The sequence below is a fragment of the Staurois parvus genome, unplaced genomic scaffold (assembly GCF_062004578.1).
Source record: "Staurois parvus isolate SC_StPar_1 unplaced genomic scaffold, SC_StPar_1.0 ptg001624c, whole genome shotgun sequence".
In the NCBI taxonomy this organism is placed as follows: domain Eukaryota; kingdom Metazoa; phylum Chordata; class Amphibia; order Anura; family Ranidae; genus Staurois; species Staurois parvus.
The window spans coordinates 145,133-170,847 of record NW_028319420.1 but is presented as its reverse complement, the minus strand read 5'-3'; the positions used below and the strand labels follow the sequence as shown (position 1 = coordinate 170,847).

General features: G+C 42.2%; 1 long non-coding RNA gene across 1 annotated transcript; it reads right to left on the bottom strand.

Moving 5' to 3' along the window:
- LOC149435014 (uncharacterized) lies at window positions 1–20,435 on the bottom strand. The gene is made up of 2 exons (XR_016308579.1): window positions 14,661–20,435; window positions 1–121 (listed from the first exon to the last, which is right to left on the bottom strand). It is a non-coding gene; the product is annotated as an uncharacterized LOC149435014 (long non-coding RNA).
- Between the last annotated feature and the right edge of the window lie 5,280 nt (window positions 20,436–25,715).

Here is a 25,715-nt window from a genome sequence, read left to right as displayed (position 1 = left end):
CTCAGTGACAATGTAGACCAAATAAGGGAGAGCTTTGTTCATTTTGCGTTCTGTCTCTTTCCATTTTCTCCTTCACTGATTCTACCTCAAGTGCGACTCACAAATCCTTGCTCTTCATCATCTGAAATGCAATCAAATAATTCATTACTTGGATAACTTAGTAAAACATGTCATCTGTACAACAGAAGACCCCATTTCTGTGTGGAAGAGGGATAAAAATAAAATTAAATCTGCAGCCTATTGGTTCCTTTCCCCTGCATTAGTGGCCAAAGTAGTGAAAGTTACCCCGCTGCATTGGGGATCACCTACCTGATTACAAGACTTTATTTACATAGTTACATTGTTAGTCTGGCTGAAAAAAGACAAAAGTCCATCCAGTTAACCATTAAAAAAAAAGTTAAAATCCTATACCCACAGTTGATCCAGAGGAAAGCAAAAAACTCAGCAAAGCATGATCGAATTTTGCTCCTGCAGGGAAAAAAGTTGCTTCCTGATCCCCCGAGAGGCAATCGGATATTCCCTGGATCAACTTTACCTATAACTGTTAGTATCCAGTTATATTCTGTGTATCTAGGAAAGAATCCAGGCTTTTTTTTAAAGAAATCCACCGAGCTGGCCAGAACCAACTCTTGAGGGAGTCTATTCCACCTTTTCACAGCTCTCACTGTGAAGAAACTTTTCTGTGTTTGGAGATTAAATTTCTTTTCCTCCAGACATAAAGAGTTCCTCCTTGTCCTCTGTGATGACCTCAGGGGGAATAGCTCTACACCCAGTTCACTATATGAACCACTGATGTATTTATACATGTTGATCATATCGCCCCTAATCTCCTCTTCTCTAGAGAGAATAAATTCAGTTCCTCTAATATTTCCTCATAGCTGAGCTCCCCCATGCCTTTTATCAGTTTAGTTGCCCTTCTCTGTACTTTCTTCAGTTCCCCAATGTTCTTTTTGTGAATTGGTGCCCAAAATTGAACTGCATATTCCAGATGAGGTCTTACTAATGATGTGTACAGGGGTAATATGATATCTCTCTCTGGAGCCTATACCTCTTTTAATACAAGCGAGGATTTGGTCGCTTTAGAAACCGCAGCTTGGCATTGCATCCATTATTAAGCTTGTGATCTACCAGAACTCCCAGAACCTTCTCCACCATTGATTCCCACAGTTGTACCGCCCCCTAGTATGTATGATGCATGCATATTCTTAGTCCCCAAGTGCTAACCTACATTTATCAACATTAAACCTCATTTGCCACATAGCTGCTCAATTAAACAGTGCATTGAGGTCAGCTTGTAAATTGGAGACATCCTGTAAGGACGTTATTCCTCTGCACAGCTTGGTGTCATCTGCAAAGACTGAAATGGTATTTTTAATCCCAGACCCTATATTGTTTATAATTATATTAAAAAGTAAGGGTCCCATCACTGAACCTTGGGGTACACCACTAACAAAGCTAGACCATTCAGAGTATCTCTCCCTTTCTACTGGCGCATTCCCCTTCTCCCTAAAGCACGCACACATCACTCCCATACTCAAAAAACCCTCCCTGGACCCCACTGACCTGAACAACCTTAGACCCATCTCCCTGCTGCCATTCACATCCAAGCTCCTTGAGTGCTTAGTCTACAATCGCCTAAGCGCCCACCTCACTGACAACAACCTCCTTGATCCACTACAGTCTGGCTTCCGTCCCATACACTCCACCGAAACCGCCCTACTCAAAATCACTAATGACCTGCTAACCGCCAAAGCTAATGGCCACTACTCAGTCCTCTTACTCCTTGACCTTTCCGCGGCCTTCGACACAGTTGACCACCCCCTCCTCCTTGATAAACTACACTCCCTCGGCATCAGAGACTCCACTCTCTCCTGGCTCTCCTCCTATCTCTCCCAATGCTCCTTCAGCATTACCTATAACGCTACCACCTCCCCCTCTCTCCCCCTCTCTGTTGGGGTCCCCCAAGGCTCTGTCCTCGGGCCCCTTCTCTTCTCCATCTACACCTCCTTCCTCGGCAAACTGATACACTCCCATGGCTTTAACTATCACCTCTACGCCGATGACATGCAAACTTACCTCTCCACCCCTCAACTCACCCCTTCAGTCTCCACCCGTATCACCCACCTGCTGAATGACATATCAGACTGGATGTCGCTCCACTTCCTTATACAGAACCTTTCCAAAACCGAGCTCCTAATTTTCCCCCCAGCCCGCGCCCCCCCCCACCCTCTCCATAACGACCAACAATGCCACCATCAGTCCCACCCCGCAAGCCAAAGTCCTAGGTGTCACTCTAGATTCAAACCTGTCCTTCCAACCCCATGTCCAATCATTAGCAAGCTCATGCAGGCTCCACCTCCGCAACATCTCCAAAATACATACGTTCCTAACCCCAGACACTACTAAACAACTCGTTTACTCCCTTATTATCTCACGTCTGGACTACTGCAACTCCCTCCTCACCGGCCTACCTCATCACAGACTATCCCTGCTTCAGTCTATCCTGAACTCAGCAGACAGACTCATCCACCTTACCAACCGCTCCTCTTCTGCTACCCCCCTCTGTCATTCTCTCCATTGGCTCCCGATAGCCCAACGCATCAAATTCAAACTACTAACACTGACATACAAAGCCATTCACAGCGCTGCCCCAAACTACCTCACCGACTTGATACCCAAATACCACCCAACCCGTAATCTTTGCTCCTCACAAGACCTCCTACTTTCTAGCTCCCTGGTCTCCACCTCCCACGCCCAACTGCAGGACTCCCCTATCCTCTGGAACTCACTACCCCAATCCATCAGACTGTCACCTTCCCTCCTCACCTTTAGGCGCACCCTGAAAACCCATCTCCTCAGGGAAGCCTACCCCACTCTCACCTAACTGCCGATCTCCTCCACTCCTCCTACCACTCCATCCCCCACAGCCACTTCCTCCTGTGCCACTATCCCCTCCCTCCTAGATTGCAAGCTCGAAAGAGCAGGGCCCTCGAACCCCTCGTGTATTGTTTGTTGCTGTATTGTCTCATGTTCTGTCCCCCACTATAATGTACAGCGCTGAGCAAACCTTTTTGGCGCTATATAAATACTGTATAATAATAATAATAATAATAATTAACAGCTACTCTCTGAATACGATCTTTTAGCCAGTTTTCTATCCATTTAGATACAGATTTTTCCAAGCCTGTAGACTTTACCTTACACATTAGCCATATTATTATTATATTATTATACAGGATTTATATAGCGCCAACAGTTTGCTCAGCGCTTTACAATATAACGGGAGACAATACAGTAACAATACAGTTCAATACAAGAGCGATTTTAGGGCCCTGCTCCTTGGAGCTTACAATCTAGGAGGGAGGGGCTAGTGGTGCAAAAGGTAGTAACTGTGGGGGATGGACTGGTTGGAAGAGTAGAAGATTCCAGTATTAGCTGAGGGCAGGATAGGCTTCCCTGAAGAGATAGGTTTTCAGAGCTCGCCTAAAAGTGAGCAGAGAAGGTGATAGTCTGATAAATTGGGGTAGAGAGTTCCAGAGGATGGGGAAAGCTCTGGAGAAGTCCTGGAGACGAGCATGGGAGGAGGAGACAAGGGAGCTAGAGAGTAGGAGGTCTTGTGAGGAGCGGAGAGTACAGTTTGGGTGATATTTAGAGACAAGATTGGTGATGTAATTTGGGGCAGAGTTATAAATGGCTTTATACGTTATTGTTAGTGCTTTGAATTTTATTCGTTGGGCAACTGGAAGGCAGTGGAGGGATAGGCAGTGTAGTGCCTTTTGAAGTTATTTATCAAAAACATAACTTTATTTCAACAGCCAACCAGCCTAGCCATCTGTTAAGGGTTAACTCTTTTTGGTCGAAATTCGAAGGACCCTCTAATGAAGTTACATGCAGACAATGGGTGGAAGGAGCTCTTTCCAGAGACAATAGACTGTTTGACTATCTACAGGTGGCCCAAGATAGACAATCCTGAGAAGTTTAAGTTGGCGACTATGAGACTAGTTAAAATGTATATTCTCAACAAATGCTATTTATCCATTGGGGTTGGGGAAAGTGCATCTACAAAAGTTAATCAGACAGTCAAATAAGACGTTGGACCTCTAAACATTGAGTCACCACACCGACAGTTAACAATATATGAGACCATACTTGCAAGTCTGAGAAGAGTAAACAAAGCCTTGAAAAGAGTGATGAGTCAACAGTCTTTTCAAACTGTTTTTTTTCAAACTACAAGGACAACTGGTTGTTGCCCTATTATCTTTACAATGGACGTAAACATCAGTATTGTGTCATTCTTAAGACTAAAAGTTAAAGCTTGGAACTTATATTTTACCCACAAAGACATTAACAAAAAGAGACATTATTCCTACTCTTTCTGAAACAAAAATACATTCAGCAATGGGGATTGTATATCACTAAATTGAGTATGAAATGATGAAAAGTAAGATATATTGTGAATTAGTATCAGTTGTATGTTTTATCAGAAAACAAATGCTTTCACACAAGTTTGTATCTCAGGGAAATGAATAACTGAATACACATATATCTTCTATAGTTCCTATCCAGGACATTATAGGTATAATCAAATATATATATCTGGATGAGACGTATATTTAATACCTGAAATCACCTTGAATTCCACCCGAGGTGTGAGTCATCATCAATACTCAAATTGTTCTATGGTACCTGACTGTCACCTCGCGGACAGGTGAGAGATAGCTTAGGTACATACACTTCTCGACCGGCCAATCAAAAGCCTGTTGGGAGGGTCTTTTAGAACAATAGTTTAGATGGTATAAAAAGCCATGCACCTGATTTAGAAAAAAAAAAAAACCTGAAAAAAAAACCTCACTAAAAAAAAAGACTGACTGAAAGACTCACTGAAAAATCTCACTGGAGCCAAAGAAAAACAAGCTGAAGAAATCAGACGAGGCTGAAATCCATCCCTGCTGAATAACCACTCTTTCATCCTTTCAAACTTTTAAAAACTTTTTACTAAACTTCTACACTCTCTAAATTTCTCCCATCCTACATTTTCCAACACTGCCTATCTATCACTTGCCCTGTGGCCATTATTCTGAAGGCGTTTCCATTGCCAGCTGAATGCACTGGGAAGGTGTCATAGTCCAAGTTCTGGGTGTGGTGAGACTGTCTATATTTAATATTGTATTGCATATTTCCTATGTGTTTAGAGTGATAAGAATTACCTTAGAGTGATAACAACTGCAGTGGGTATTCACATATATATAAAGAGATCCTGTATTACTGTTAGATATTGTTGGTGTCATATTGCAAATTTACATATTTCATAAATTATTAAATATTAGTAGTTAGAGTATAATTTATCAGGGAATATCTTCTCCCATTCCTATGGCCACGTTATGAGAGAAAATAACCTCTGAGATACTCTAAATTATCAGTTATTATTAAATTTAATTTTTAATCATTATCATCTAGAAAAATTGTTATCTTGTTTATCATTATTTAGAAATATTGTATTGTGTATGATATTGGTATAGTATATCTTTGATCGTGTGTACCAGTATTCATTCATCACCAGTCTTTTGCGTTTTGTGTTAATATATATATAATTTTTGTACATAAATAAATTTATATATTTATCTATTATAAGGCAAATTTTGTGTGTATGGTACGAAATCACACTGGCTAAAAGAATTCAAGGTATAATAATAAGTGGTGATCAAATTATCAAGGTGTCCAAATTATTGGTTCACTAAATATTTGCCGTATTTTAACGGCTGGAGGCACTGTAACATTTCATCTAAGGGAAATGGACACCGCCCTTCATAAATAGAATAAATCCTTACATAAACCACCACAGCAGATAGGGGTGGCAGATACAGAATGGTTAGTTAGGTGGATGAGTCTGGCATCAGCATTCATGATAGACTGAAGAGGGGATAGCCTGCGAAGAGGTCGGCCAATGAGGAGGGAGTTACAATAGTCAAGGAGAGATATAACAAGGGAGTGAATAAGTTGCTTAGTAGTTTCCGAGGTTAGGAATGGTCGTATCTTGGAGATGTTGCGGAGGTGAAGTCTACATGATTTGGACAGCGATTGGATTTGGGGCTGAAAGGACAGATGGGAGTCTAGGATTACACCTAGTACCCTGGCATGAGGGGAGGAACTGATGACTGTGTTATTGATCTTGATGGAGAAGTCAGGGGAGGGGGCACGGGCTGGGGGGAATACTAAGAGCTCAGTTTTGGAAAGATTGAGTTTGAGGATGTGGAGTGACATCCATGCCGATATGTCACTTAGTAGGTTAGTAATGCGAGTGGAGACTGAAGGGGTGAGGTGAGGAGTAGAAAGATAGATTTGTGTGTCATCAGCATAGAGATGGTACTTAAAGTCATGGGAGTTTATCAAGTGACCAAGGGAGGAGGTGTAGATGGAAAAGAGAAGAGGTCCAAGGACAGAACCTTGAGGGACCCCTACAGAAAGAGGGAGTGAAGAGGAGGAGGCAGCGTTATAGGTAACACTGAAGGAGCCCTGCGATAGGTAGGAGAACCAGGAGAGAGCAGAGTCTCTGAGGCCAAGAGAGTGGAGTTTTTTGAGGAGGAGGGGATGGTCAACTGTATCAAAAGCCTCTGAGACGTCAAGTAGTAAGAGTACGGAGTAGTGGCCATTGGTTTTAGCAGTTAGTAGATCATTAGTGAGTTTTAGTAAAGCAGTTTCAGTGGAGTGTAGAGAGCGAAAGCCAGACTGTAAAGGGTCAAGAAGGTTGTTGTCGGTGAGGTGGGAGCTCAGGTGATTGTAGACTAAGCGTTCTAGGAGTTTAGAGGTAAATGGCAGCAGGGAGATGGGTCTTAAGTTGTTCAGGTTGGTGGGGTCCAGGAAGGGCTTTTTAAGTATGGGAGTGACAGTCACATGCTTTAGAGGGGAGGGGAAGGCACCGTTAGAGAGGAAGAGATTGAAGATGTGAGTGAGGGAGCATAGGATGGAAGAAGAGGGTAACTGTAGTAGTTGTGAGGGGACAGGATCCAGGGGGCAGGTAGTGAGACGGGCTTCTGAGAAAACCTTAGTGACCTCTTCGGTAGTAGTGAGGTCAAAAGAGGAAAGTGTTGAGGGAGGTTTAGTATAACGTATGCTAAGTGGGATGGATGTCTGTGCAGTGGCGATGCCCCTATAAATTGCGTCAATCTTGTTTTTGAAATGATTTGCAATCTCGTGAGCAGTGAGTGAGGTACTGGGTGGAGGTGGAGAAAGTAGAGAGTTAAAAGTAGAGAAGAGACGACGAGGACTGGATGAGAAGGTATTAATAAGAGTGACAAAGTAGGCTTGTTTGGCAGCATGAAGGGAGGAATTGTATGTTAAGAAAGCAGATTTATATCGGGTGAATGCTTGGTGGGATTTGGATTTACACCACAATCGCTCCAGCGCATGACTATGTCGTTTAAGATTTTTGGTGTGGTCAGTCTGCCAAGGTTGTAATGGTCGGGGCCTGATGCTTTGTGTTGTTAGAGGAGCAACCGAGTCTAATGCGGATGAAAGCAAACTGTTGTAGACAGCAGTGGCCAGGTCAGGGCAGGACAGGGGAGAGATTCTGTCATAGAGTTGGTCAGTGGCAGAGTGGAAAGGAGCAGGGTTCAAGTTGTGAAGGTTTCTGCGGGTAATTGCCGTTTGGAGGGATAGGTGTGTGAAGGTGATGAGATTGTGATCAGAGAGAGGAAAGGGGGTGTTTGTGAGGTTGTAGGGAGTGCAAAGATGGAAGAAAACAAGGTCTAATGTATTCCCATTAAAGTGAGTGGAGGACTGTATACACTGTGCTAATGCAAAAGATGAGGTTATGTTGAAGAGTTGGGATGTTGCCGGGTTGTTGACATTAATAGGGATGTTAAAATCTCCAAGAATGATAGCGGGTAGTTCAGAGGAGAGAAAGTAGGGTAGCCAGGCGGAGAAATTGTCCAGAAAGCTGGACACCTGTCCAGGAGGCCGATAGATCACTGCGATCCTCAGAGAAATGGGAGAAAACAGCCGGATGCAGTGAGTCTCGAAAGAAGAGAAGGATAGAGAGAGAGCGTTAGGGAAGACTTGAAAGGTGCTCAGTGGGGATAGAAGCAAACCAACCCCACCACCTTTCTGACCACTGGGTCTGGGTAGTGTGTGGGGAACTGTGTAAAATGCTTCTGCAAAATCCAAGTACTGTATACCACAGCCACCCCTCTGTACAAGGTTTTGCTTACCTCCTCATAAAAAGAAATCAGATTTGTTTGACAACTTCTGTCTTTCATGAATCCATGCTGTCTGTTGCTTAAAATATTTTTTTCCAGCAAGAACTCATCTATGTGGTCTTTTAATAAACTCTCCATTATCTTCCCAACTATAGAAGTTAAACTAACAGGTCTATAATTACTTGTTAAAGATTTTGTCCCCTTTTTAAATATAGGCACCACATTGGCCTTACGCCAATCCAGTGGTACTATGTCAGTCATTAAAGAGTCCCTAAAAATGAGAAACAATGGCTTTGAAATGACAGAGCTCAATTCTTTAAGGACCCGTGGGTGTATGCCATCTAGTCCAGGTGCTTTATTTACCTTTATTCTGTCTAAATATTTTTGGATCATATCAATTGTAAGCCAATGTGGATCATCTGGAGCTGTGTCAATACCATGTCCATTATGGACAAGAGCTCCCCCATGCTCCTTTGTATACACAGAGCTTAAGCAGGTATTTAATAAATTTGCTTTCTCTTTGTCCCCAGTCACCCACTCTCATTATTTTATAAAGGGCCTACATGCTCGGACCGAACCTTTTTTCTATTAATATATTTTGAAGAATTTTTCGGGTTTATCCTGCTATCTTTTGCAATCTGTCGTTTTTTTTTTCAATTTTTTGCGGCCTTGATTTTCTTTTTTGTATATTCTGTTATATTCTTTGTAATGTTTAAACGATGATAGCGTTCCTTCATTTTAACATTTCATAAAAGCTCTTTTCTTATTATTTATTGCTTTTTTAACTTTGGCCGTAAGTTACATAGGTTTGATTTTTAGCCTTTTAAACTTGTTGCTCATGGGAATATATTTTGCAGTCTGTTCACATGCAGTCTTTTTGAAGAACTCCCATGTCTGTGTTGTGTTCATCGATGCTAATATTCCCTCCCAGTCTAATTCTTGGAGAGCAGCTCTTAGCCTTGGAAAAATTAGCTTTCTTAAAGTTGAGTGTTTTTATTTTCCCATATATGCTTGTTGTTTACAGCTAACAATAAATGAAATCATGAAAATGTTGAACTAGATAGTGTGGGATTTTCAGGGTGCAAATTTACAATGATAAACACATTTAAAAACCACAATAAATTTTATTTAATCTTACAAAAAAAGGGGAAAGAAAAAGAGAAAATAATTACAATACTGTAAAAACAAAAATTGAAGCTTGGCTGTATTGTTGCAGTAATTCCCTACATGTTTCGCCGAACAAGGGCTTCTTCAGGGGAGAGAGAGAAAATCTTCAATCGCAATACAGTCTACAATATATCAAAAAGAATATACATAAACAACGGAGTTATGACATACATCCACACAATGAACATGTTTTTTGTGATTTTACAATTTCTTTTATCCTGCCTATCCATCACCCCACAGTAAGGACCGATTAAAAAAAGTTGTTATATTTTAATACTATGCTTATGAAATGATAAACATAAATGCTATAATATTTTGCTTAGTCTGTACATTTTTTATCTATTGTAATAAAATTAAAGAATAAATGCTATTATTTGCTAGAAAATTATTCTGATTTAGGAACCCACCTTGCTCACTCGGATGTTACTTACAATCTCTAGTGTTTGTAACTTATGCCATAATGCGTCCCTAGGTGCAATTGTACGGACGCCCAGGGCGTAGCTGCACCTGAAGATTCCTTTTCCGATGTGCTTGCCTAAACACAACTTGCAAACCATAATTCCGGACCCCTTTTACTTAGATTTGGAATTGTTGTCTTTTAGGCTTAATTATTTTTTGTTTGGATTGGACCAAAACAGGCTTATATAGAAATGATTGGATGTCTTCCTTACATGGTATAAATGGATTTGTTTTTTTTGTTTGTATTTCTTTTCTTCAGCTGTCCTGCTTAGGTGTTGCTCCTATTAAGAGATCTGGCTGTGTTTTTGTCGGCTTCAGTTTGTGCATGCGCAATAGAGACCTCACGCATGCACAGTTGTATGTCTGACTTCTGCACCCGGCCTGTGACGTCACAAGTCGGCCGGCGTGGAAGGTATAAATTATGGCGGGAATAAAGATATGGTACTTTGGCTAATCAACTGTGCACATGTAGGATCTCTTGAGACGTTTTGAGACCCCCTGGAGGTAATTTGAGAGACTTGTGTTGAGGGGAGGGCTTCAGGAAAATGGTGACTGCTCAGTCACCTGGGTGATTCTGTACACTGCATTGTTTCGAGTACTGTTTGATTTTTACAGCTAATATTCTATGAACTTGTGACCTCTCCTGACATCTAGTGGCTGAATTGTATATTAACAATTTGAGTCAAAAACTGTTTTTTTGCTTCCTCTATTGCCTGAATTGTGATAATTTAAAGGTAAATTCATTTTTCATTTATTTTTTAATTATTTCAATGACTTGACATCACACCTGGTGTTCTCTCTCCCTCTATCTGATTCTTTTTTTGCCCCATCTGGTAGAAATGTAATTATTAATTTTCGCTTATTTATACCTATGTTTGGATGGATATTTGATCCCTATTATATCCTCTACAATTGCACGGATGCATAGGCCAACTAAGTTCTTTGATAGTGCATTTTCATATGCGGTAGTAGCTCCGTGAACCTGACATCTAGGGTGACCCGGCGTGTTCTTTTATACTTTTGATTATTATGTTCATTGTGTGGATGTATGTCATAACTCCGTTGTTTATGTATATTCTTTTTGATATATTGTAGACTGTATCGTGGTTGAAGCTTTTCTCTCTCTCTCACACCTGAAGAAGCCCTTGTTGGGTGAAACATGTAGGGAATTACTGCAACAATACAGCCAAGCTTCAATTTTTGTTTTTTACAGTATTGTAATTATTTACTCTTCTTCTTTTCCCTTTTTTTTGTAAGATGAAATAAAATTTATTGTGGTTTTTAAATGTGTTTATCATTGTAAATTTGCACCCTGAAAATCCCACACTATCTAGTTCAACGTTTTCAAATTCCAGGGATGTGGTGCAATTTATTATCTTGTCACTCACTCACCACATCCTAACAATAAATGAAATCATGTTATAGTCACTGCTGCCCAGATGTTCTTTTATATGGACATTAGTAATAAGCTCTGCATGGTTTGAGATTACCAGGTCCAGCAGAGCACCATTCCAAGTTGGGGCTTCTATGAATTGTACCATAAAATTGTCCTGTAGTAGGATGATAAATGTTTGCCCTTTTACTGTTCCTGCAGTACCATTACTCCAGTCAATTTCCGGGTAGTTAAAATCCCCCATTATTATCACTGTCCCAGCCCTTGCAGCCCTTTCAATCTGTGCAAGGAGCTGAGTCTCCACCTCCTCAATAACATTGGGAGGCCTATAACAAACTCCAATGATTACCTTTGTAGTACACACCCCCATATGCAGTTCCACCCATGATGCTTCAGCCTCATCACACTCTCCATCAACTAGGTCCTCTTTCACACTCGCTCTGAGATCACTTCGCACATAGAGACAGACACCACCACCTTTCCTTTTTACCATCTCTCCCCGAAAGAGAACATCGTCAGGAATATTAATGGCCCAGTCATGTAAAGAATGAAGCCAGGATTCAGCAATACCAATCAAATCATAGTTCTCTTCATGTACCAAAGCTTACAGCCAGGGCTGCTGATAAGGGGGTACCACCGGGCCTCCTGTAGGGGGCCTGGGCTCTGCCACAGAAAAGGGGGGCCCAGACAGCAGCTTCAGGCTTCATGTAGGATCACATGTACAGTCAGTGCATACACACTGTTCCCCTGTGTACATGGCTCCCGGGTGGTGGTAACATTATTCCTGGGCTGAGGGGGCTCCATCAGTTCATCCTGAGGGTTGGGAGACAAGGGGGACTTTTATTTCTTTTTCGGGCACCTGCGGACCCAGCAGCAGCAGAAGTCACAGGAACGGTACAGTAATTACATGACACAATACACACCTTTCCCTGTGCCCTGACCATTGCCTAGACTATGTTCAATTATACAGCAGGGAGCAGCCAAATGAGATCATCATTGTCATGATGATAGTCACACAGTACAGGTGCTTTGAGCCACAGCACCTGTACTATGATTATCATGATAATCGTGATGATTGATGAGCCCTGGTTTACACTGGAACCGTTCAAATCACTGCGACTCATGTCACAGCGACTTTGAAAAAGGTTCCTGCACTAATTTTTTCCGATTTCATTGCGACTTGCATTGACTGGTAAATGGAGTCGCAAGCCGCAGTAAAATCCTAGGTACAAATCTCTCTGATCTGTGGCTTTGAAATCACACTGAAGTAGCACAATTTCAAAGCCACAGTGGTGTGAGTCAGGGCTGAAGATAGGACAGTCAGATGCATCCTTAAGCCAGCCATAGATGTTGATGGGGGAATTGATCGATTTTTGCAAAATTTGCATCATGTATGGCCTGCCTATAACAGGCTGGGGAAAATAACTATCCTTAAAGACAAAGCTGCATATTTTTTTAGGTGGGTAGGCGGGGTAAGGGGGGTGGGGCAGGGTTGGGGTTTTGGGGCCCCATCAGGTAGGCTGTATGGAGCCCCATGATTGCTAACAGCAGCCCTGCTTCCAACTCACCTATTTTGCTTGGCAGACTTCTGGCATTGGTGAACAAATACTTTAATTCTTTTAAACCTTTTGCACGCGTATGTTGCATGTTTTTTATTTTTCTACAAATGGTACCAGTTCCAATGGTTGTTTGCAACATGGGAACCTTCTTATCATCTGCCATAGCCCTCCCCTCATCTTTCAACATTCCACCCACCAATAAGGACTGACCCCTGCCTGATCTGTCTACCCCATTCTAATCCAATTCTCCCTCCCCCCTCGATCCTAGTTTATATACTCCTCCAGCCTTCCCATAAGCCTCTCCCCCAGCACAGCAGACCCCCTTACATTTAGGTGCAAACCATCTCTAGCATATAGGTTGCACCCCAATGAAAAGGTTGTTTGTAACATTGGAATCTTCCTACTTCACAAAAGTACATAAAATGTCAATTTGCAGTGAACAACAGTGCAAATATCAATATTTAAGCTATAAACATATAGCTAGTGCAATTAGCAATCTGTTTAAGTTATATGAAAAGTGAAAAAAACATATTTTTCCATTTCCATGAAGGTCAGGTTGATATAACACAGCAGTGTTGTCACCTTCATCCATCTGGAGAGATTTTCCTTCAATTTCAGTCCCATAGCCAATTAGCCATCACCACAGAAATAGAAGGGAAATCCCAGGATGAAGAGAGCAAAAATCCCCTCAATTTCTGTTCTGAACTTGGTGGAAAAGTGAACAGGGCAAATGGAGGGTATTTCTCCCCAGCTGGAGCACAGAGACAACATTAAAAACTGACATATCAGTTACCAAAGAGACAGTAATGCTAATGCTTGGTTAAAAAAAAATGTGTTCAAAGAGCTTGCTGCAGTTTTCAGTATGACAGGTGTCCTCGTGTGATGGTTTCCCCTCACCACCCGTTCCAGTAAAAACTGCTGCAATAGACCAATTTCCACAGAACTAATTAATTAAGGTGCGGGGGGGGGGGGGGGTTATTGATATAACAGGGAACCTGTATATCAGTGCACCCCTTACTAGTGGTTCACCAAAATTAAAATTCTGGTGCCGAAACCAAAACTTCATAATGCACTTGGCCGAAAACCGAAATGCGCAGTTTTTAAATATGAATATATATATATATTTTTAAAATACACTTTGGTTAAAAAAAAAATTCAAAAAAAAAACCCAATATATGCCCCAATTTCTTGTAAAATAAGAAAGAGGATGTTATGGCAAGTAACTAGATACCCAACATGTCACGCTTTAAAATTGTGCACGCTCGTGGAATGGTGTGAAACTGCAGTACTTAAAAATCTTGATGGGTGATGCTTTAAAAATTTGTACAGGTTAGCAGTGTAAAGTTACAGAGGAGGTCTGGTGTGAGTATTATTGCTCTTGCTCTGACGTAAGTGGCAATACCTCACATGTGTGGTTTGAACACCATTTACATACGTGGGCATGGCCTATGTATGCGTTCACCACTACATGTAAGCACGGGGGATGGGGGCACTTTAAACTTTTTTTTAAAATTAATTTAATGGGGGTCAATAAGACTCCACATCTCTCCTCTGCAATGTAAAGCATTCGATAAAAAAAAAGCATTGATCTAGTGCCTTAGAAAAAAAAAAATGGCTGGAAAGGGAAGTGACATCGCTGCGGACCTCCAAGGGCATAGAGATGCGTGGCAGCCATTTCTCCTTCACTCATCTCTATGCCCAGCGCTGAGATCGATGGTTTCTCAGGTAAGGCTGAGAACTACCGAGCGGCAGCGGGCGGCGGCGAGAGGCAGGGTTTTTTCGGCACCTGTATCGGTGCTTATTTTTCATTTCGGCCAACAGCCGAAAGGAGTGTTTTCGGCTGAAACGTTTCGGCCACCGAAATTTTGGTGCATCCCTACCCCTTACCTAACTCAATTCAGTCCCTCCTTACATCAGTGACCCCCCTCAGACTGGACTGGTAGCACTGTCAATGACCTCCTCTCAGATGCTCAAAGTAGGGTTCAGTGAGATGATCCTCTCCGGACTCCAGCTTGGCAGCTCTGGTTCTCTGGTTCCATTGGATATTCTCTCCACAGTCAACATATATCTGACTCCTCCTGTGACCCCTGTGCTAGCAACGTTCTCGCTCTTGACTCCTCTCCAGGCTCCTCTTCAGAGATTGCAGACATCATACAAGAATTGGTCAGAGATTGCAGACATGATACAAGAGATATTCGAAAACTGTGGACATGATACAAGAGATGGTCAGAGATTATGGACATGATACAGAAGACGGTTAGTGAATGTGGACACGATACAAGAAATAGTTAGAGATTGTGGACATGAAACAGGACATGGTTAAAGGCTGCAGATAGGATACAAGAGATCATAGAAACATGTGCAAAAATATATATACTTTGAAATGTAAGGGCACCTACGTCCAAAGCCTGTTATACAAAGGACATTTTTTGGTTGAGGCCGAAAGTACTTTATTACAATGTTAAAATACAAGCATTTACAAACATGTACCAATAATATGCCCACACAATTTTCATAATTCTTTCATAACGGGACTAATGTTACTGAAAACGAATACAAAACGCCAGAGAGTACAATCTAGAGCATAAAAATTATCCACTTCTTCTCAACATGTTTTGCAGTTATTCCATTTTTTCAGGAGAAAACAGAGAGCAGAACATCTGAAAAATGAATGAATACAACATAATACATGCATATAATACTATATCTACAATATACACATGAACCCAGTTTTCAAGTGGGGCACCTAGGCTTACCCAGACAGGAAACCAGCTACTGAAGAGCTGGGGCATAGATAAGGGGGGGTCATGGTGGTCTGAACCCCCCCAGAGCAGTGTTACTGACTGTCATATCAGAGGGGTGAAACCTAGGGCCGGACGCCAGATTGACTCCACCGCTGTCACTAACATAACAGAGCAAAGCCAGCAGCGCTGAATAGAGGGTGGGATCTGCCTGGGTTAACTTTCCAGGTTAGCCATCAAGTGACCGTTTGCTACAATATGCCTGACAACACCTTGACATGGGTCACTAACCTTTTTTGTCGCATTGCCGCAGTAAAGGCTTCTTTCTGGCAACTTGACCATGCACCTAATTTTTTCAAGTATTGTCATATTGTGCTCCATCAAACACACCATCTTTTCCAAGAGCAGCCTGTATTTGAGGTTGCTTGTGGGTTTTTCTTTGTATCCCAAATAATGCTTCTGACAGTTGTGGCTGCAATTTTTCTTGGTCTACCTGACCTTGGCTTAGTATCAAGTGATCCTCAAACTTTCCACTTCTTAATAAGTGATTGAACAGTACTGATTTGCATATCCAAGGCTTTGGATATCTTTTAATATCCTTTTCCATCTTTATAAAGTGTCTTTACCTTGTTATGCTGGTTTTTTGACAGTTCTGTTCTGCTTCCCATGACTTAGTATCTCGCCTGCTCAGTGCTTCCACATAAGAGCTAACAAACTCAGTGACTATTATACACAGACACTAACTGCAATTTAAAAAGTCACAGATATGGGAAATGAACCTTTATTTGCCATTTTAACCAGTGTGTGTCACCTCGTGTGTCTATACAAAGGCCATTCCATGGTATGTAAACTTTTGATCAGGGCAACTTGGGTGATTTCTGTTATCATTATGATTTAAAAATGAACCAAACAACTATGTGATAACTAGAAAAGCTACAATTTCTGGGGAAATTGTGTGAAGTGTTCTTGCCTCCACCAGTAGTCTACAACTGGAGTGGACGGAGTAACTGGGTGGAGTGGCTTGTCACTCTGCTGCCTGCTCACACACCTGGGTTCCTATGGCAACTCACTCTACAGCAAGGGCAGAGAAGAGCGGTAAAAAACAAACTGCTCCAACTTGCTCACTTCACTGGCGGTTGCCATCTTCAAATGCATCTTTGATGCATAGTATGTCTCTGAAATATGAAATATTAAAAATGAAGGCACAGTCGCAGTTTAGAAATTGCCCTTCAAATTTGAGGTGGTTAGAGTGGAGTTTCAATGAATGTCAATGGGCGGCGTGAGTTGCAAACAAATGGTCATATTGTAAAAACTATCAGGACTATGGCTTAGCCGTGGACATTTTTAGTGGCAGCAGTGATAGCTGAACGTTTTGATATAAGATTTGTGTAGGTGGGCTTGAAAATGAGGGAGTGATGGCAGTTTAGAAATCATGTCCTGATTTTTCAGCTCCCACTCTAGTTTTGAACATTCCGCCATTCATTCCTATGGGACCAATTTCACCACAAAAACGCCGATATTTCGTGAACCATTTGTCGAATCGTTCCACAAAGTAATAGCACACCAATCGGGAACAATTCGCACGTTTCGGTATATTACTGTCTATGTAGTGTAAAAACTGTGGGAGGAGTTAGGGTGGTAAATTTGGCTATTATAATAATAGGAATATATATGTGAGATAACAGTAAGTGGTCTTGCCATGCAAGAACACTTAATAAATGGCTTCATATGATTACTATCCTTAAATAAAAGACTTCTTTTGGCATGATCAGTCATATTTTCAATATCAATTCAAAAATTTCACGATGTCTGCCAGGGTATGCAAACTTTTGAGCACAATTGTATATGTTTTAGCATCTAGATCAGGACAACCTGCAGATCTCCAGCTACCAAAGTACCAGCTTGTCCACTTCACCCACACATTTGGTCTCCTGGTCATAGTGGGTACATCCCACATCAGAGACCAATGTCTATAGTTAGTGTCATCGTAAACATTCAATGACACTTAAGGTGACTAATGGATTAGTGATTTCTGTTATCATTATGATTTAAAAAGGAGCCAAATAACTATGAGAAAATAAATGGCTTCATATGATCACTATCCTTAAATAGAAGACAATTATTTGGCATAATCAGTCATATTTTCAATATCAATGCCCAAATTTCACAATTTCTGCCAGGGGATGCAAACTTTTGAGCACAACCGTATATAATAATACTCAATCTGTGGCTACAAAAAATTTAGGAACTCTTGAAAGAGGAACTGCAGCCTATCTAGCTAAAGTTTTTTTATTTCTAGTCTATATGACCTGGCAGAGGCCCATGGCACGTCTATGCATGTGCAAAACTCTGCGAGACTCCATTGTATGCATGGAAATACCTGTATGTCTCTGTCTGGCCCCAGAGACTGGCAAGGACCTACTGCTTTCCAGACATGAATTTGGGTTTTGTGGGATTGCACAAATGTGTACACACGCTGCAGCTCTCTGCCATGCGTTATAGACTTGACAGAGATCCCCATCATATCTTCGCCCATGTAAACTATATGTAGATATCCTACTTCATATGTCATCCTCGCCTAGGTGAGCATACAAGCTTTGAAAGGACGGGTTTCTCCCATTTAGTTTGCTCTTTTAATTAGGCTGGCCATACATTATACAATTTTCTTGAGAATTTTGCTTTAGATTTACCAAAAACCATAGAATATGAGGTCAAACCTGAAAAACACTTTCAACTGTATCCAATTAGGCAGGCCCTTGCTTTACATAGTGGAAGTTAAATCTAAAGGAAAATGGGCAGAAATTGGACAGAAAATTGTATAGTGTATGGCCAGCCTTATAATGTCCTCCAAAAAGCCAGCAATATATCCAGAGCATATATTGAGAGATACCTGAACCCAGATGTCTGTTCACGTCTGAATGATGTGTCCTGCATTTACTGACAGTCGCATCCACCAGAATACAGCTATTGGGTTTCTAGGGGACATGTTTGAACACAAGTTTCCAGTGGTACATTAGGATTTTTAAAAAGGTCTTTGGACCAAAATATTTCTTAAATCTGGTGGACATAAAGTTACTTGCAAAGGAGTCGTGTGGGTACACACATGTGCGTTGCAGATTGAAGCTCAGATATCACAGCTAAGTGACACAGTAGTTGTTCAGCGGTTCAGGTTAGTTTTAGATCAGGTTCAGGTCAAGATTTTATCCTGTTCACAACTGATGACGTGTGGTTTAGAAACAGTTCCCATAGAATTCAATAGCCTGTTAATCCGCACCTGAACCAGACTGCACTGCTCAGAAATCGGACAGGACTCTTTTTCAATCCGCATTGAATCAGCACTGCCAGTGTACAGGACATACAGTATGTGAACAGGCACCATAGGAAGCAATGTTATTTCACTTGTCATGCAGATTGGATGTGGTTCAAACCGCATCCAATCTGCATATATGTGAACCAGTACAGTACATAAACAGTTGGGGACTGGGGATTGTAATTACCAAGAGCCCTTATGCAGCAGACCAATATAGAGTGCTGTTGGGACGTTTTAATATGGGAGTAGTGTAATGCACTAACATCACACTTCATTACTGTTCTGTTAACTATGATCCTGTTTTTTCCTCCTATGTGCCCAGCCCTTTCTATTAGTGTTGTCTTGGGTATTGACCTACTACATTTCAGCCATCTGTGCTATGTAAGGATTGCCCTGTGTACCTCCCTTCCCTTGAGCAATTTCCTTCCCCTTTAACCCACAGCTCCTTGCCTCTGGGTGCTGGGATTGCATCACTGCTCAAGCCTCTCTCTTGCTGACCTTCATTCATGCATTTCACCATATTCCTTTGAATAAGTATTTTGTTTCCTGTAGATGACACTGAAAGTCTGTATAAATTGCCCTTCATACGCACGTGTGTGTGTGTGTGTGTATATATATATATATATATATATATATATTTTTTTTTTTTTAAATACCAATCAGCAATAGGTAGGCAGCAAGTAAATCTGTTGTCCCTGAAATTGTTGTGTCGAAAGCAGAATAAACGGGCAGTGCAGTCTGTGGTGTGTGCAGCTGTGTATCCGCAGACCATCCAGAGTGCCCATGCTGACCCATGTCCACTGGCAAAAGCTCCTACAATGGGCAAAACAGCATCAGAACTGGATCACGGAGTAATGGAAGAAGGTGGCCTGTCTGATGAATTGCGTTTCCTTTTACATAGTAATGGGCTGTAAGTTCGACTCGAACATCGGCCATTCATGTGTTCTGCGAACACATGAATGGTAAGGGCATTTGGCAGGCTGTTCACCTGCCGGGTCCCACAATGCACTGCACTTTCACAGTGTATTGTGATTGGCCAAACAATGCAACTGACCACAGGTCGTCAGGTGCAATGTTTTGGCCAATCACATCACAATAGTTACCCCTAGCTCCGCCCGATTGTTCACATTTGACCGGCAAAGGACTTATTACAAACGTTTGTTTTTTTTATGTTAAAGGAATTTTTAAAAAGTCTGGTCTCTTTATTTTTTACTCAATTTAACCCTTTAGTGAATGGGTAGGGGTACAAGTACCCCTTACTCACTCACAAGGAGGGGGGCAGAATCATTATTTAAAGGGGTACCCTGATGGTAATGAGCTCCCCTGCCTGCAGACCCCCACAACCACTGGGTCAGGGTTGTGGGGAAGAGGCCCTTGTCCCCATCGGCATGGGGACACTGTCCTAATTTAAAAGGCATGTGGCCTAAAGGGCCTGGTATGGCTTTTAGGGGGAACCCCACGCACTTTTTAAAATATCTTTTACTGTAGAGTCCCTCCAAACCATCCTACCAGACGTAAAGGATTAGGTTTTTTTTCTAAATATTACATTTCACTTTTTTTTTGCTAAAGCAGGTTCTATACATTGTACAGATGTGAAAGTTTGCAGATAGTTTAAGAGAACCCCCCAGGCATGATATTTAAAGGTTTTTTTTTTTTTTTAACTGTAGGCAATGAAAAATGACTACCCCTTTAAAAATAATACTTTGTAAGTTTTTTTTTTCACTGATTTATGTACCTCAGGACCGTACCCGAGTCTCCACACCCCTTTCATGGCCAATAACTTGTATATAAGCCTTCAAAATGGGCACTTTTGAATTTACAAGTTCGAGTCCCATAGACTTGCAATGAGTTCGAAATTCAGGGGGGGGTGTTCGGCCCATCACTATTTTTACATTGTGTGGATGGTTGGGTGCATGAATATAAACAAATAATACGGCGCTATATTAAAACAGGCGACTCAGTGATATATATCCCAAGTATGCAAATAGACTTGAACACAAATAACTGACATCAATGTGGGGTGAAGCGGACAACTAGGAAAATGACATACATAGAGGTGACATGAATAAATTGGTGAAATAGTGTCCTTATGTGTCACACAAACTCCATGCAGATGTGAATTGCAGTGTGCCAATCCTCTATAGCTGGGGTGCCCCCTCACCTTCCTGCCCAGGCCCCCAGGGACCAAAGAGCCTTGTGTAATAGATGGAATATTCCTCCAGATAGTAGATGGATCCCTCTTGCAATGGTGCAAATCCCTCCTCTTGGCTATAACATAAGCGGTGGATGAAGTCCGTGGTGTCTCTCCAGTGTATGGCCCTCCAGTATGGTCACCAGTGAGGCAAAAGAGACTCGTATAGTGTAAAACCTTTTATTATAAAACAAAGAAGACTAAAAACTACTCACATAGACCTGAAAGCAAGCAAGCCTTTACACCACTCCAGGGGTGTACTGTGATTCGGAAACCGGAGCACCAAGATGGCGCCCGCGCCGGATATGACGTCAAGCCGTCGATCGTCAAAAGCTCCTCCCGCTGGCGTATCTACGCGTTACGTCACTCTCGCACGTGACTTGGTTGGGTGCATGTGTGTGTTGCATACCTGGGGAAGAAATGGCATCAGGATGCATTATGGGAAGAAGGCAAGCCAGCGGTGGCAGTGTGATGTTTTGGAAAATGTTATGGGAAGCCTTGGGTGCTGCCTTTTCATGTGGATATTACTTGACACATACCAGATAGAGAGAAAACATGTGGCGCACACACCTAGTGCATTATCCAAGGTTTATTGTAGGAATGAAATAATAAAAATATACTCACAGACGAAGCATGTATCTAAAAAGCATAGAAAAATGACAATGGCCACAACGGCGGGCAAGGTGTTCTCACTGTCAGTGCGGTCAAATGGCTGACGCGTTTCGGGGACGAATCCCTTTCCTCAGAGCTGATGACCAACCTGTATGGAGGTCAAGTAGTAAATAACCAGGGCTAGATGCCTTGGGAGCAAAGCTCAACCTCCTCTACTTGTTATAAGATGAGGGGTTGGAGGGGGTTATTTAAAGTGCAATCTTTTGTAGTTTTTATAAACGCATATACATACATATATATATACGTATATATACCACCTTTCTAAGCATTGTTGCTGACCAAGTACACCCCTTCAGGGAAACTGTATTTTATAATGGCAGTGGCCTCTTTCAGCAGGATAATGTGCCCTGCCCCACTGCAAAAATGGTTCAAGAATGCTTTGAGGAATGCAATAAGTTAAAGGTGCTGATTTGGCTTCCACATTCTACATATCTCGATCCAATCTAGCATATGTAGAATGTGCTGGAAAAATAAGTCTAATCCATTGAGGCCTCACCTCACAATTTACATAACTTAAAGGCTGTTACTGATGGCTTGGTGACAGATACCAAACTGTATTTTATAATGGCAGTGGCCTCTTTCAGCAGAATAAAGCGCCCCGCCCCACTGCAAAAATGGTTCAAGAAAGCTTTGAGGAATGCAATGAGTTCAAGGTGTTGATTTGGCTTCCAAATTCTGCAGATCTCGATCCAATCTAGCATCTGCAGGATGTGCTGGAAAACTAAGTATGATCCATGGAGGCCTCACCTCACAATGGGTCAGGGCTGTTTTGGTGACAAAAGGGGGAGCTATTCAACATTAGGTGGGTGGCCATCGAGATATACTTAAATAGACCATGCAAAATGAGCCACTTATCTAGTTTGCAGTACTGACATTTTACATGTTTAACCTGTCACATTAAGATTTAAAAATTTTGCTCTCATGAGATGACATACAAAACAGGGAAGTGGAAATTCCAGTAATTTGTGTTAGGTGCAGAATTTCAGTGCTGTTTTTAGTGCTCAAGGTGACTTTCGTTTTTTATCACATGCTGTATATATGTGCTACTATATGTGTGTTCTGCCTGACACACCCTCACACTTGTCATCTATTGTCTGTGCAGGTTTAAAAAATGTGGTCTTTGATATACAGTTGTGTTCAAATGTTTGTATACCCTGTCAGAAACTGAAATATTTGAATTGATATTGAAAATATGACTGATCATTCCAAAAAACAGTCTTTTATTAAAGGATAGTAATCATATGAAGCCATTTATTTTCACATAGTTGTTTGGCTCCTTTTTAAATCGTAATAACAGAAATCTAACAAATAGCCCTGATTAAAAGTTTCCATCCCTTGGAATGTTTGGCCTTGGTACAGACACACAAGGTGACACACACAGGTTAAAATGGCAATTAAAGGTTAATTTCCTACATCTGTGGCTTTTAAATTGCAATTATTATTATTATACAGTATTTATAAAGCGCCAATAGTTCGCTCAGCGCTGTACATTACAAAGGGGGACAGAACATGTGACAGAACAACAACAATACAATGCAAAACATGAGGGGATCAAGGGCCCTGCTCTTTCGAGCTTACAATCTAGGAGGGAGGGGATGGTGGCACAGGAGGAGATAGCTGTGGGGGATGGGGTGGTAGGAAGAGTGGAGGAGGTTGGCAAGTTAGCAGGGGGTGGGGTAGGCTTCCCTGAAGAGGTGGGTTTTCAGGGTGCGCATAAAGGAGAGGAGAGTAGGTGATAATCTGATGGGTTGGGGCAGGGAGTTCCAGAGGATGGGTGAAACTCTGGAGAAGTCCTGGAGGTGGGCATGGAAGGAGGAGACCAGGGAACTAGAGAGAAGGAGGTCTTGTGAGGAGCGGAGTGTGCGTGCTGGGTGGTACTTGGATAGTAGGTCAGTGATGTAGTTCGGGGCAGTATGGTGGGCAGCTTTGTACGTCAGTGTTAGGATTTTGAATTTGATCTGTTGCGCAATCGGAAGCCAGTGGAGGGATTGGCAGAGGGGGGTGGCGGAAATGGAGCGGTTGGAAAGGTGAATGAGTCTGGCAGCCGTATTCAGGATCGACTGAAGCGGGGATAGCCAGCGACGAGGCAGGCCAGTAAGGAGGGAGTTGCAGTAGTCGAGTCGTGATATGATGAGGGAGTGGATGAGCTGTTTAGTGGTTTCTGGGGTTAGGAACGTGCGTATTTTGGCGATGTTGCGGAGGTGGAGTCTGCACGAGCTTGGTAAAGATTGGACTTGGGGCTGGAAGAATAGGTTGGAGTCCAGAATGACACCAAGTACTCTGGCCTGCGGGGCGGGTTTGATGGTGGCGTTGTTGGATGTGATGAAGAAGTCAATGGGGGGTGGTGTCAGGGCTGGGGGGAAGACAAGAAACTCTGTTTTGGAGAGGTTCAGTTTCAGGAAGTGGAGCGACATCCGGTCTGATATGTCGCTCAGTAGGTGTGTGATTCGGGCAGAGACTGAGGTGGTGAGGTGGGGGGTTGAGAGATAGATTTGTGTGTCGTCGGCATATAGGTAGTAGTTGAAGCCGTGAGAGTGTATGAGTTGGCCAAGGGAGGAGGTGTAGATGGAGAAGAGAAGGGGCCCGAGGACGGAGCCTTGAGGGACCCGAACAGAGAGGGGGAGTGAGGGGGAGGTGGTAGCATTATAGGTAACGCTGAAAGAGCATTGTGACAGGTAGGATGAGAGCCAGGAGGGAGCAGAATCTCTGAGGCCAAGAGAGTGTAGTTTTTTGAGGAGGAGGGGGTGGTCGACTGTGTCGAAGGCCGCAGAGAGGTCAAGGAGTAGGAGCACTGAATAGTGGCCATTAGCTTTGGCGGTTAGCAGGTCGTTGGAGAGTTTAAGTAGGGCAGTTTCGGTGGAGTGTAGGGGACAGAAGCCGGACTGTAGGGGATCGAGGAGGTTGTTGTTGTTGTTAGTTTCTGTTTATAAATAGTATTAGAGTTTGTAAGCTCTCACATGAATGCACTGAGCAGGCTAGATATTGAGCCATGGGGAGCAGAAAAGAACTGTCAAAAGACCTGCATAACAAGGTAATGGAACTTTATAAAGATGGAAAAAGATATAAAAGATATCCAAAGCCTTGAATATGACAGTCAGTACTGTTCAATCATTTATTAAGAAGTGGAAAATTCAGGGATCCCTTGATACCAAGCCAAGGTCAGGTAGACCAAAAAAAGATTGCAGACACAAGTGCCAGAAAAATTGTTTGGGATACAAAGAAAAACCCACAGGTAACCTCAGGAGGAATACAGGCTGCTTTGGAAAATTACGGCGTGGTTGTTTTGGAGGAGCACACTACAATACTTGCACAAAAATTAGCTACATGGTCGAGTGGCCAGAAAGAAGCCATTACTGTATCAATGCCTCAAAAATGCCTGGTTACAATATCCCGACAACACCTTGATATGCCTCACCAGCCTTTTTTGTGGCATTGGCGCAGTACAGGCTTCTTTCTGGCCACTTGACAATGCAGCTCATTTTTGTCCAAGTATCTGTGTATTGTGCTCCTTCAAAACAACCACACCATCTTTTTCCAGATAAGCGTGTATTTCTCTTGAGGTTACTTGTAGGTTTTCCTTTAGAACTTGAACAATTCTTCCGGAAGCTGTGACTGCAATCTTTCTTGGTCTACTTGACCTTGGCTTGGTTTCAAAAGATCCCAAAACTTTTCAGTTCTTAATAAGTGATTGGACAGTACTGATAGGCATATTCAAGGCTTTGGATATCTTTTTATATCATTTTCCAGCATTATAAAGTTCCATTACCTTGTTACACAGGTCTTTTGACAGTTCTTTTCTGATCCCCATGGCTCAGTATCTAGCCTTCATCCACGTGAGAGCTAACAAACTCAGTGACATTTTATAAATAGGCATTAATTGCAATGTAAAAAGCCACGGATGTGGGAAATTAACCTTTAATTGCCATTTTTAACCTGTGTGTGTCACCTTTTGTGTCTGTACCAAGGGCAAACATTCCAGGGTATGTAAACTTCTGGTCAGGGCTATTTGGGTGATTTCTCATATCAAT